At 47.8% G+C, this 14250-nt stretch overlaps 1 pseudogene; it reads left to right on the plus strand.

Annotated features, from left to right (window-relative positions):
* The first annotated feature begins 967 nt into the window (after positions 1 to 967).
* On the plus strand, positions 968 to 2484 carry LOC133754268 (ubiquitin carboxyl-terminal hydrolase 45-like; annotated as a pseudogene).
* Positions 2485 to 14250: the final 11766 nt, after the last annotated feature.

A 14250-nucleotide genomic window follows, 5' to 3' on the forward strand; every position in this document is an offset into this window, starting at 1 on the left:
CACCTCCTATCATGGAAATACAAATCAAAACCATTGAAGTTTCACCTCAGCCCCATTTGAATATCTTTCATATAGAAATCAACAAACAATAAATCCTGGAAAGAATGTGCATAAAAAGGTACCCCAATTCACTGTTGGTGGGAATGTAAACTGGTATAGCTACTGTGGAAGACAGTTGGAGATACTTCAGAAATCTGAATATATTCAGAACTACCATATAACCCAGCCTTTCCACTCCTGGTATTTTGCCCAATGGAAATGAAATTTGCACATACAAGAGTTATCTGTACTGCATGTTTATTGCAGCTCAAATCACAACAGCTAAGATATCTAATCAATCCAAATGCCCATCAACTGAAGACCAGATAAATTATGGGGTATATACACCATGGAATACTACACAGCAGTAAAAAAATGAAATCCCATCAGTTGGAACAAAATGGATATAACTGGACAACATCATCCTTTGATACTCAATCATCATCCGTTGATTCTCTCCAGAAACATGTTTCTAAAACACAAACAAGTGCAGTTTCTAGGCTCCTGAAACTTTGTGAAGAAAAATGTGAAGTGAGTGAAATAAGAAAGGAAGAAAAAGCAGCAGTGGATCATCTATAAAAGGAATTATGGATTTAGAAAATACTTGCTTTTTTAATGCAGTCATTCAGAACTTGTCACAGACTTATATCCTGACTGAACTTATGAATGAGATGAAAGAAAATGGTACATATTCAAGATTTTTCCTTCCTCAGACTCTCAGCTGGACCCATTGGTGGTGGAACTTTGAAGCCCTGGCCCACTGACCTCAGCCTTGTTCCTGTTTCTGCACAGCATGAGGGAGACTGAAAAAGGACCACTTTCTCCAGAAGTTCTTTTCAATCAGCTTTGTCAGAAGGCACCTCGATTTAAAGATTTCCAACTGCAGGACAGTCAAGAGCTTCTCCATTACCCGCTGGATGTAGTGAGGACAGAAGAAATGAAGAGAATACAAGCTAGCATTCTAAAGGCATTTAACAACCCAACTACTAAAACTGCTGATGATGCAATTAGGAAAAAGGTCAAAGCATATGGAAAATAAGGTGTGAAAATGAACTTCCTATATCAAATCTTTATTGGTGAACTAACTAGCACAGTAATGTGGAAGAATGAGTAAGTATCTCTACCATGAAAGATCCTTTCACTGATATTTCCCTTCCTATAACAGAAGAACGGGTTTCAAAGCCTGTGCTGTGGGAAGAATGAGTAAACACAGAAGTTCACAGGAAAGAGATCATGATCAGTACAGTGGCATGGTTACTAAGGAAATACTCACCAACCCAGACCTGCCAAGAAACACTCTCCTTCTAAAGATAAGAATCAACAAATTCATGACAGAAAACGTCAAAGAAAACTCTCACCTGCAGAAGAAAAAACCATTTTCACATACCAGAAAAACGTGGACTTGGGCATGGATGGCTCTCCTTCAGTGTCTGCTGGCGCAACGAGTCGGATCAAAAGCCCCACCGTTGGCAGCTGAAAAGAGGCCAGCTGTTTCGAGAGCAGTGTTGAGGCCAACAGTGAGGCCTCTGAGTCGGAAAGCACTTCCAAGAAGGAGGGGCAGTGCAGATCCCGCGGCAGGCCCTGCACGCACACAGATGGGCGCCTGCCTGTCCACCCACAGGGACACTGCCATCCGCTAAGGAGACACAGTGGTGATTAGGGAGTGGCTAACGCCATTTCTGAAGTTTGAGCAGCCCTGAAATTGGAGATGGAGATTTTGACAGAGAAAAGCAGCCACTTAGTATTCCAAATAAGTTAGGTTTTGCAGAGGAGGAGCATATGAGGCCCCGCAGTCCCCAGCATGCTTTTCAGACCCTCTCTCAGAGCTACATCACTACTTCCAAAGAATGTTCAATTCAGTCCTGTCTTTACCAGTTTGTGTCTATGGAATTACTTATGGGGAATAACAAGCTTCTGTGTGAGAACTGTAGTGAAAAGCAGCAGAAGTACCCAAAGGAAATCAATTCTGTAGAGAAGAAAGCAGAAGGGGTTTATACTAATGCCAGGAAGCAATTGCTCATTTCTGCCGTTCCTCCTATCCTAATTCTTCTCCATCTGAAAAGATTCCACCAGGCTGGCTTGAGTCTTCGTAAAGCCGACAGACATGTAGATTTTCCACTTATGCTTGATTTAGCACCATTCTGTTCTGCTACTTGTAAGGATGTAAGTGTGAGTGATGAAGTGCTCTATGGTCTCTATGGCATAGTGGAACACCATGGCCCCATGAGAGGAGGGTACTACTTGGCTTATGTGAAAGCGAGAACACCCTCCAGGAAATTATCAGAATATCTCACTGGAAAGAAGACTGTGCCTGGTGAGAAAGAACCTGACAATGAATCGGTGGGCCAGTGGATCTATGTTAGTGACACTTATGTGCAGGTGGTTCCAGAATCAAGAGCACTTAATGCACAAGCTTACCTTCTTTCTTATGAAAGATTATTATGAGTATTCATTACTTGCCAATGGTAATATTTAGATTACTTTTATTTGAATGCTGCAACACCACCAACATATGTAACATGCCTTTGTAGTCCTCTTTCTTCTGTAGGAATGGCATGTCCCTCATATGCTTCTGAACTTTCTCACTATTGTGGTAAGCCCTTTTAAAGTAAGTTCAGTGTACTCAGTGCTTTCAGATTTGCTTTCTTAAATAAGCAACGCAGAATTTACAGAAGAGGAAAACCCTTTACCATGTGGCTTGTTATTATAGGCAGTCAGAGTCAAATCATTCTTTAAGACAATGCTTCCTCAATGTGCTACACCTTCCTGATCTCATATATATGTGTATATCCTATGCCATTGTTTACTTATTATTTTTAAAATCTTTTTCACCTTTTTTAGCCTTAGCTTTTTTTGGAGCAATCATATTTCACATTAAAACATGTAACTATGAAAGAAACGTTGTTCATCCAGGTCACACCCCCTCTAAAATCATCTTAGGGCTATCCAGTGGTATATGTGTACTGCTACATAAGAAACACTGCTGTGATACACGAAGTAATGCCTAATAGGCATAGCTATCTTGTCATTTTGTATGATTCAGCCACATACAAAGACATCACTGTAATTTAAGTAGTGTGGATTTACCAATAATATATTGATTGGCCTCTTGCTTTGAGACCTAGAAAACTGCTGAAAACATTTCATCAAGATACCATTTGCAACCTATTCATGGTGGAGTTAGGAATAATTTGCAAGTGGTTGTCCAGAATCAAAATATAATTGTAGATAACTGTAAAATACAGAATTGGTAAATAAAAGTAGATAATCCATATGGAACTGTAGGATAGTTTGAAATATAAAGCAAATTATATTTGTAATGATAGAGAATTATATTATTAGACTTAACAGGGAAATATAATAAATACACTTTCTACCTCTGTATTTCAGTATATGTTAAAAATGGTGTTTGGAATTTTGAATTCACTTTTATTGTCTTCAGTAAGCATCATTAATAAGTTCATGTGAGTTTACTTTTATTTTCATGGGGCATAAAGTTGACCTTTCTTGTTTTCTTTTAAAATAATATGAAAAAGATGATAGTTTTTTCCCTCTAGATAGCAAATTATTAAGCTGTCAGAATTTAGCATGAAAAATACTATTAAGTCTAAATTTTCAAAAACAATGGCTTTTTCACTGTCATATTCTTGAATCAAAACATTAACTGTATAATTCAGCCATTCTAATCATTCTTTCCCAAGAATGATACTACAGGCAAACACCAAATGGGTGCCTGGGTCCAGTATGCTCTCCTCTGGAGAAGAAAGGATAAGAATAGTGGGTGTAGGTAATGTGTGGAAATATTTAGCCAATCTTGGCTAAATTTTAAAATGTTAGTGTATATGACATAATCAAGCTTACCAGTGTTGCCTTTTGTTATATAGATGGATGGAATTGTGATTAAGGTAGTAATGGTATACCAAATATAGTGCTTAAAAATGTCATTGCATGAATTCTCTTTTTTAAGATATAGTGCTTTTCTTGATTTTTTAAACCATGAGATAGTGGAAGAACATATTTTTATAAGTTAATCTGCTAAGTCAGGTTGTATCTTATATAAGTACCTCGCAGTATTTTCTTTTTAAGTATAACCAATTAACATTGAAGGACCACAGTTGGAGCAGTGAAATTTTTTAGAAGTATTAATAAATTTCTTCATTCAATTCAGCTATTTTGGTAATAGCAACCACAGTCTTCTCCAACAAATGTAAATATTAAATCACCTCATTTTTCTCATAGAAAAGATACTAAGAAACATGCACTTCTCATTGACTGTTTCTTGTCAGACCTACCATGGTCCAGTTACTGTACTGCCTTTTAACATTCTGTAAAATGGAATGACCCCCATAGATTTTAGGCATTATTCCAGAAGGTACATACAAGTAAGACACACTTATTTTCATTTCCTTAGTATTAAGTGAATTAATGCTAAAATTTTTTATGGCCTAGGACTACAAGTTTTTTTTTCTTATCTTCTGAAAATGGATAAATTTGGTTTTGATACCCAAAAATATCCTAAACATTCTTTTGTAATAGAGAAAGTATACTGAATTACACATTGGCCTACATTATTTTTTTTAATTTTGATTACTCCAAATGCATATTTGTAAGGATATTAAATTGTGAGGCCACTAGCACAACAATAGCATAACAATGAGCTTCCAGGTCACCTCAGGAAACAGTATAGATGAGTGAGAATGTTTACAGACCATCAACTCAACTACCATGATGCTTGACTGAAGGAATTTAAGAAGCATAGCAAAGATGCATTATTTAGAAACTGGTTTACAGGGTATATATAGCTTTATTTAGAAACTGGTTTACAGGGTATATTGAACCTGAATTCCCCCTAGTTTTTCCATATTTAAAATGATAAAATTTTGATTATGTGCTAATTATGTGAATATTATTGACATAACCAAATATACATCTATACTTAATATTTTTATTATTTAATGTTTTTAGGAATTATGTGAAAACTGCCTTTTCAGGTGGCCAAAGAGAGTGACAGTGTTATCAATTTAAAAAAAGTAGTTGATGGTGCCAGCGCCATGGCTCACTTGGTTAATCCTCTGCCTGTGGCACCAGCATCCCATATGGGTGCCAGGTTCTAGTCCTGGTTGCTCCTCTTCCAGTCCAGCTCTCTGCTGTGGTCCGGGAGGGCAGTGGAGGATGGCCCAAGTGATTTGGTGCCTGCACCCGCGTGGGAGACCAAGAGGAAGCACCTAGCTCCTGGCTTTGGATCGGTGCAGTGCCAGCCATAGCGGCCATATGGTGGGTGAACCAATAGAAGGAAGACCTTTCTCTCTCTCTCACTGTCTAACTCTACCTGTCAAATAAGTAAAAAAAAGAGTAGTTGATACCTGTTATTATTTTAAATGTACCAACAGAGATATTTTACTACATTTAATAGTTGTTAGTGTGCATGTGTGATTTTAATCATGATTTTTATACAGTAGCTGAATAAAATTTCCTGAACCTTAAGCTGTGAAATGTATCAATTCTCATCTAATGTTTGGAAAACAAACATCTTAGCTACTTTTCTTAAATTCACATTGATAATTTATTTTTCTGCATGATAGCTGATCAAATAAGCCTCATCCAAAAATGTAATGTGCAGTAAAATTGAATGACAATATCTAGTGCATTATTAACAGAGCCTATTTCTAGGTATTTAAAATGCTTTTGTTCACATAGAAGTCCTCAATTTAAATTTGTTTAAAAGATAGATGACTGTATTTTCAGTTTTGAGCAATAAATTCATGTCATTCCTAAAAGAAAAAAAATACAATTAGCATTAACATTCAATGTAGTGTCAAAGTGAAAATACCACTAATAATTTAAAAAATAACTTGGATTTTATACTAGAAAAATACAAAATATAAGAACACACACTTTTTTTATTTAGTGAATATAAATTTCCAAAGTACAGCTTATGGATTACAAAGGCTTCCCTCCCCCACAACTCCCCCCCACCACAACCCTCCCCCCTCCCACTCGCTCTCCCCCTCCATTCCCATCAAGATTCATTTTCAATTCTCTTTACACACAGAAAATCAGTTTAGTATATATATAGATTTCAACAGTTTGCTCTCCCATAGCAACGCAAAGTGAAAAAAAATACTGTTGGAGTACTAGTTATAGCATTAAATAACAGTGTACAGCACATTAATGACCGAGATTCTGCAAAATAATTAAAAAAAAAAAGATTGATTATTTTTCTATGTAATTTCCAATTTAAAAAACCAAGTTTTTTTTTTTTCATTTTCAATTATCTTTATATACAGGAGATCGCTTCAGTATATACTAAGTAAAGATTTCATCAGTTTGCAGCCACACATAACCACAAAGTGTAAGAATATTGTTTCAGTACTAGCTATATCATTACTTCACCTTCAACAACCTATTAAGGACAGATTCCATATGGGACTTAGGCATGGAAAGCCAAGACACGCTGGGGAAAAAAAAATATGAAGAAGAAGAAGAAGACCTAAATGAAGGATCTCAGCGAGTGTGATCCCAGTGGAAAGAACAGGGCCATCAAAGTAGGAGGTGCCTTTCTCTGAAGGGAGGAGAGAACTTCCACTTTGACTATGGCCTTGTCGGAATGGGATCGAAGACGGCGAAACCTAAAGGCTTCCATAGCCTCGGCAACTCATGGCTAGAGCCTAGGGAGATTACTGACGCCATAAACAAGAGTGTTAAATTGTTAAAACAACATCAGGAGTCACTGTGTACTTACGTCCCATGTAGAACACACACTTTTTAAAACACAGCAGTGATTTCAGTAAAACATTTTTTTCATGGCACTGATTTGTTTTTAATTTTTAGAATCTCTTGCTATGACACAGCAGGTTAACCCGTTGCCTGTGATGCCAGCATCCCATTTGGGCAGCAGATCAAGTTCCAGCTGCTCCACTTCCAAACCAGCTCCCTGCTTATGTGACTGGAAAAGCAGTAGAATATGGTCCAAGTCCTTGGGCCCCTGCACCCACGTGGGAGACCTGGAAGAAACTCCTGGCTCCTGGCTCCTGGCTTCAACCCAGCCCAGCTTTGGCAGTTGCAGCCATTTGGGGAGTAAACCAGTGGATTGAATCAATCTCTCTCTCATTCTGCCTTTTAAATAAATAAAACAAACCTTTAAGAAGAAATATTTTAAGAATCTCTTCATGACCAATTTTGCCTTTACAAAATCCTATCCCCAAACAATGAGACTCCTGGCTTATGAAGGACTCACAGTTGCTCCACACTCAGAGCTGCACACTTCTCTGGTCTAGGAGAGGCTCGGAGGGCATGAGAGCCCACCTGCTCCCACAGCTGGGCACCTGTGAGCTCACACATCCCAGCTCATACACTTGAGCACCTGACACACACACATGGGGCATGCATCATGAGTGATGGCAGCCCCCAAGTGAGGAAGAAGCCCCCAGGAATGCTGTCTTCCACCTCAGAACCAGTGCAGAGAGTGATCAGTGCCACCAAGGGGACAGAACCCTGTCACCCCAGCTGTCATCCTGAGTCGTATCTAGAAGCCCTCCCTGTATGCCTGGCCCTGGACTGAAAGCACCATGCACCTGGCAGCCTGATGCCCCGCGGAGTCCTAGGAGGGAGGAAGCAAAGACCCTGTTCTATAGCTGAGGGCACTGAGATCAGAGACATCAAGGCCCTTTCACAAGACTGGATTTGAACTCTGGGGTCTCTCTGAGCCCCTCCCCTGCACCCCACCCCCAGTCTCTAAGGTGGGCTGACACCAGAGGAGGTGTCTGCCAATCACTTCCAGGATCTGACTTCCTGTCTTCCTCCGTACATCAGGTACCTGAGATTGTCTGTGAGCCTCTCTGGGAGGGAAATGTGGCCTGGGTCACTCCCTGCAGGCCCCAGGTCCCTGGTGTCCCTGTGCCCCTTTGTCACTGTGTCTGCATTACACGAGAGCCCCCTGGCCATGTCTGGCTGCAGCCTGGAAGGTGAGCAAAGCATGTGCACCTGTGTGCACTTGGCATCCAATGCACATGCACGAGAGCTCTCCTGTGGACACACACTCCTGGGCCTCTCTGGGGAAGAAGGCAGGAGGAGAGGGGCAGTCACGGAGCAGGAGGAAGGGGTGTGGCTGAGGTCAGGGGAGGTGAGGCTCACCCAAGCAATGTCCACACACCATCCTTCATCACCTGTGCCCCAGTCACAGAGCCCCAGCTATGCTGGAGCACATGAAGGACCCAGGGCCCAGAGGGGCAGGCACATGGACCCGTGCAAGGTCACTCTGTGTGGAGGGGCAGGCATGTGGACCTGTGCAAGGTCACTCTGTGTGGAGGGGCAGGCACATGGACCCGTGCAAGATCACTATGTATGGAGGGGCAGACACACAGACCTGTGCAAGGTCACTCTGTGTGGAGGGGCTGGCACACAAACCAGTGCAAGGTCACTCTGTGTGGAGGAGGCAGGGCCAGGCCTGAAACTTGGAGCCCTGAGCCCAGCTCAGGCCCCTCACATCAAAATGGGAGGCCAGGACTTGCTTTGTGTGAAAGGTGATGGCCAGAGGGGGCAGGAAGTGTGTGATGGGGAAAGAGGGTCATGGCCAAGTTTGCCACTGTGGCACCCAGGGCTCAAATCTGCTGGGACCTGTTAGGGTGGCCCAGAAGCCTCCCAGGATTGCCCATCAGCTCTGCAACCTGCATCTGGGGTCCTTACTTCCCGACTTCTGGGGTGCACTTGCCTGAGAGCCCTGAGAGCTCCTATGGCACCCCTGGCACTGTCCTAGGCACACACTCAGTGCAGGCTTCAGCGCAAGCTGTGGGCACAGAGTAAGAGCACACAGAGTGCTGGCAGCTCAGACAGAGGGGTAATAGGCATGAGTCAGGTGCAGAGCTGTCAGCCGAGGTGCTGCAGCATAGCAGCTGTAGCCCCCACCTGCGACACCAGCATCCCATACGGACGCTGGTTTGAGTCCCTGTCAATCCACTTCTGATCCAATTCCCTATCAATGCCCTGGGAAAACAGTGAAAGATGACCCAGCTAGCTCCTGGCTCTAGCCTGGTCCAGTGCTGGCCATTGCAGCCATTCGGGAAGTGAACCAATGGATGGAAGCTCTCTTTCCTTCCCTGTGCCTTTAAAATAAATGAATCTAAACGACAACAAAAACCCTGCTGTTGATCTTGGGCACCCAGCTCCTCTGTGCTGCTGGCCGCTGGCAGGCCTCTCCCTCTGGACAGCAGCTCCTGGGCACGCACCTCTCCTTTGCTCTCCCAACAGCCCCTGTGGGGTCCTCGCTGCTGTGGGAATGACTTCCACTCTGCAGGTGAGAAAGCTGACACACAAGCAGCCAGGGATGATGGTCAGCTACATAGCTGGCTCCAGAGGCTGGGCCTAACTACCCTCCAGAACTCCTCCAACTCCAAGTTACCTGGCTCCCCTGACCCCCACTGCCAGGGGAGTTTCCGCAAGTTTCCAGCTCGGCAGCTCAAGGCCAGTGACTGGCTCAAGTCACTGCCTGGGTTGGGTACTGGGATGTGTTTGCAGCACTGCGGGGCTGGAGAGCCCAGAGGCCCTGGAGGCCAGCCCTGTGGACCCCTCCTGGCTCTTCTGCCCCTAGGCTGGGTCTCAGCAGAGCCCTAACTCTCGGGCTGGAGGGAAAAGGTGCTCACCTTCCCATAGCCTCGACAGCTTGATTACAAGCAGTTGTGGCAGGAGAGCTGCTTGCCATCAGAGGGATTGGACTAAGCAGGCGTCCCCCTCAGGGTGCTAAGCAGAGTGAGCCCTGGGACCTGGTGCCGCTAAGTCTTCCTCCCAGCCAGATCCCCACACCTTGCACGCAGTCTAAGTTCTTAATCAAAAACACCTGGCTCCCATTCCACAGGTCGCTGTTTTTAGAGGGCCAGGAGCACCGTCTGTGCCCGGCTCTGCTGACATCAATGTCCCTGGTCCTCACAGCTGGCCTGGGAGGCACCCATGTCACAGGGTGAGGACACAGAGGCACAGCGGAGTCCCACGGCTAGGAAGGGCAGAGCCAGCCTTCCAGCCCGGGCCTGGCCCAAGACCTCTGCTCCTTGAGAGTAAAATTGCACGCACCTGGTAAGGACAGGGCTGGCAGCTTCTCCCTGAAGAACAGCCTTGTTGGTGGATGAGGAGATAGAGGCTGGGGAAGACAAGGAAGCCAACTGCACATAGCACACAGCCTAGACATGAGGGCAGAACCTCACCTGGCTGCCCAGGCCACCACTCTGCTCCCAGCAATCACCCTTCCAAATAAAGTCAAGACAGGTGAGTGCCACACCCTCCTGGAACACCTGGCTCCAGCCACCGGCCCCTTCCCCACAGCCCCGGGACTGTCAGAGGCTGCCTAGGTCTCTGTCTCCCTGCTGGAGAGTCAGGCTGCTGAGGGAGGAGGGCAGGGAGCAGGCTCAGGCCTGTGGGTGGGGAGGAGGGGCAGCACTGACCAACCCACTCGGGGCCCCCCAGTCTGATGTGGGGGGCTCAGACTCTGCCTCCCTCCACCCCCCACATCAGACTGGGGGAGTGAGCTTATGCCCCTGCCCCAAGGGAGCCAGGACACTGGGGCCATCCTTCCTCCTCTGCCCTTTTGCCTTGGTGGGGTGGGATGGGGGTGGAGGCACAGGCCTGGCACCTTGGGCCACGACCAAGGAGAGTTGCCGGAGAGATTCCCGCATGCATGTCTGAGAAGGAACAAGGAGCAGTTCTGCTGATTGGCCTGGAAGTTGCTTGTGTTCTCTGCCCATCGCCCACGAGAGGTGCTAGAAGCCCACTGCGACATCACCTGGCACTGATTAAATGCCTGCTGTGTACCAGGAGTTTGGTGCACCTTCTAAAGTGTTTTTGGTGGACAGAGGGATGGCCGTGAGAGCCAATTCCCCAGGGAAGATGGGGAGTGGGTAGCTTGGGCTTTCCCAGTTCACATGGGACTTCCACTAGGGCCCCAGCTGGGGCTAGGTTTTCCCTCTGGGCTCGGCGGAGGCACCCCAGCATGGAAGACTTGAATGGCACATCAGGGTGAACAGGGAGCTGGGAGCCTGGAGACGCTTTAGAAGAGATGCAGTCCCCTATGGGTGTGGATGATGGATTCAGGGCTATGGGGGGTTCCTTGTAACCAGGACCAGGTGTCTTTCTGTCCAGCCCCCTCTGGGAATCCAGAGAACAAAAGGGCAGGGGTCTCGGGAGCCCAGGGGAATTTGTGTCCTGGGCCCTAACCTCGTGAGAGGTCTTGGGTCCAGCCCAACATGTGGCTCAGGTGATGGCCAGCCAGGTGCAGGCACTGCGTGGATGCTTTCACAGCTGCTGCTGTGACCATGGGGCTGAGGCCCAGCTTGGCTGGCCAATTCCATCCTGGGAAGGGGCACAGCAGGCTGAGGACTTGGGATCTGGGGTGTGGTGGGTCCCCAACAACAAACCCCAGACGTGGCCACAGATGCCCAAGGCAGAAAGACTGCACCCTGCTGCTGCCCTCCTGCTTCCTGCACCTCCCAGCCACCAGGTCCTACTGCCTGCGCCCACCCTCCCTGGTCAGCTGGTCTGACCACTGTCTCCTGCCCTTCTCCCAGAATGCTGTTCTCTGCATGCTGCTGGCCTGGTTCCTTCTCTGCCTGACTCCCATCTCTGTACTGCCCCCTGGCACACACCACTGTGGCTGTTTCCTGTGCTGACTGGTGGATGCATGCCTTTCCTCTCCTGCTTACTCTTGTGTATTTCGCACAGCCAAGAAACATGCAGCCGGCATGGGGGCTGGCTCAGGCCAGGGGTTGAGTAAGATTCTAGTTGGTGAACTCACGAATGGTCAGTGAATGAGCTCACTGGAGACCACCACTGCCTCTGGCTCAGTGCGGTTTCTGATCCTTTGAAAGGGGAAGAGGCAGAGGGACTGACTGGAACAGCATGCAGAGAAATCGTGTGAACTTGGATCTTGGGAGTGGCCCTGTGTCCATCAGACACACACAGGCTGTGAGGAGCCCTCTGTCCTGATCGAGAGCCATGCAAACTGGCACAGCCAGGGAGAGCACCCACAGGCACAGCAGCTACAGGGGTGACTGTGCTCCCCTAGGAAGGCCCTGGCTGCTCCTGGAAGACCCAAAAAATGCACCCAGGCCTTGGCCATGCACAGCAGACTGTAGGCAGCCCCAGCACCTGCTCCCCTGCTCCCAGCTGCTGGCACCCACAGGACCCATGATTGTCGCTGCCTAACAGCAGCATGGCTGGGTCAGGAGTGACTGCATTTCAGATGCGATCATGAAGACAGCAGCATTTCTAGGGGAGGAGAAGCCAAGTGCTTGACCAGGGAAACCTGCATGTGTGTGGACATGTGGTGTGTGCATGGGTGTGCATGTACTGTGTGTGCACTTGCACGACACATGTACTTTTTCCAGGATCTCTTCATTTTAAATCCTGCCTTCCTATTTAGAAAATCTTTCCAAAACACTCTCTCCAGCTCCACTGTCCTCCCCTGAGCCCACCAGGCACACAGCACTGTATGCCCTTCTAGACCCAGTCCCCCAGCCCCAACTCTCCCCTCATCAGCTGCAGGGGGCTGGTGGCCCAGGCACAGTGAAGCACACACAGGGGCTCTAATTTGTAGCACCTCCTCCCCAGGCAGGTGAGCAGCCTAAGGCCTGGCATGGGAGGGCAGCCCCAGCCTGCAGTCAGCCAGCAACTGACTCCGCCTCCCAGTTCTGGGATCCACGCCTGCACCACCACCACCCTGCCATCTTTCAAGGGATCCAGCAGGCACAGGGCTGTGGGGTTCCATGCCTGCACCAGCACCACCCTTCCGTCTTTCAGGGGATCCAGCAGGCACAGGGCTGTGGGGTTCCATGCCTGCACCAGCACTGCCCTTACATCTTTCAGGGGATCCAGCAGGCAGGGGGCTGTGTCCATTCACTCCTTCACTCTCATTCACTTATTCATCTGTTCATGCACTAACACTGAGCACCAGCTCCAGGCCCTTCACCAAAGCACCAAGTGTGCGCTCTGGGTGAACTGAGCCACCTAAGCCACAACCCTGTCTGCAGGGGCTCCCACCCACTGGGAAGACTACAGGAGCCTGGAGTCATGGCTGGGTGGGTGCCTGGAGGAGGTGAGAGAGGGAGGCTCAACACATGGGCCCTGGCTGCATTCCCCCTTGCATAAGGGGGAGGCAGAGCTGGAGGAGGGCAGTGGAGGGGAGATGGAGTTCATGAGCAGGATTTAGACTAGGAACCTCACAGCCAGCGCACTCCACTGTGGCCAGGTGGTGCCGACTCCTTCCCGCTCTTGCCGGGACCTGTCCACCCCGCCAGCCACCACCTTTCCCTCTTGCCACAGGATGAAGCTGTGCAGGGCAAACACCTGCCCCAGGAATGCAGAGACCCTAGGAATGGCCAAGTCAGAACCAAGGCAGGTATTCCGGGGCTGGGACTTCCATGCATGGGGGACACAGGGAGAATCTGTGCAGTGCCTGCCCCCACACTCCCACTTCACTTTCAAGGGCAGGGCTCATGTCACCAAAGCCAGCCTGCATGTGTGCAGCTATGCAGTAGGACAACCCAGAGCTAAACCCCAGGATTAATTGGCTCACATCTCAACCCCAGCATCTCTCCCAGGGCCTTAGTCTCTGCTTCAGTGAAGTGAGGGTTGGAATAGACAATAAAATGTTTAGCCATGTCTGCCCTGGGCTTGGTGGAGTGCACGGTCATCATTTAGCCATGTCTGCCCTTGGCTTGGTGGAGTGCACGGTCATTGCTTGGCCATGTCTGCCCTGGGCTCAGGAATTCAGGACACAGCCTTGTGCTGGGTGCTTGCCAGCTTTCTGAGGGTCCTGTCAGCTCTGGTACTGCGGCACCTGGCTGTGTTGGCTGTGTTAACTCACATCTCAGCGACCTTGGACAGACCCCTGTTCTTGGAGGCTGCAATTCCCTAGTGACTCGGGAGCAGCTTTCACAACATATCTTGGAGGAACAGAGCCAGCTGCTGCAGCCTCTCCTGCTCAGCCCTGGCTGCTACCTCAGAAGCGAGCAGCTGTCACCTAGCAATGGGGGCGGGGGGAGGGGGCTGCTGAATCCTGGGATGTGGGCACACATCCTGCCTCTTTCCCTATGCCAACATCCACGATCTGGGGCCCAATGCTGGGAATGCAAGGGGCCACGCCTGTGAGCTCTAGCCCTGGGTTGCTGGGCATGCTGTGAGGCCTGGGGCAAGGGGCACATCCTCTGTGCATCATGCAGAATAGGTCAC

Source organism: Lepus europaeus, assembly GCF_033115175.1.
Source record: "Lepus europaeus isolate LE1 chromosome 3 unlocalized genomic scaffold, mLepTim1.pri SUPER_3_unloc_1, whole genome shotgun sequence".
Classification (NCBI taxonomy): Eukaryota; Metazoa; Chordata; class Mammalia; order Lagomorpha; family Leporidae; genus Lepus; species Lepus europaeus.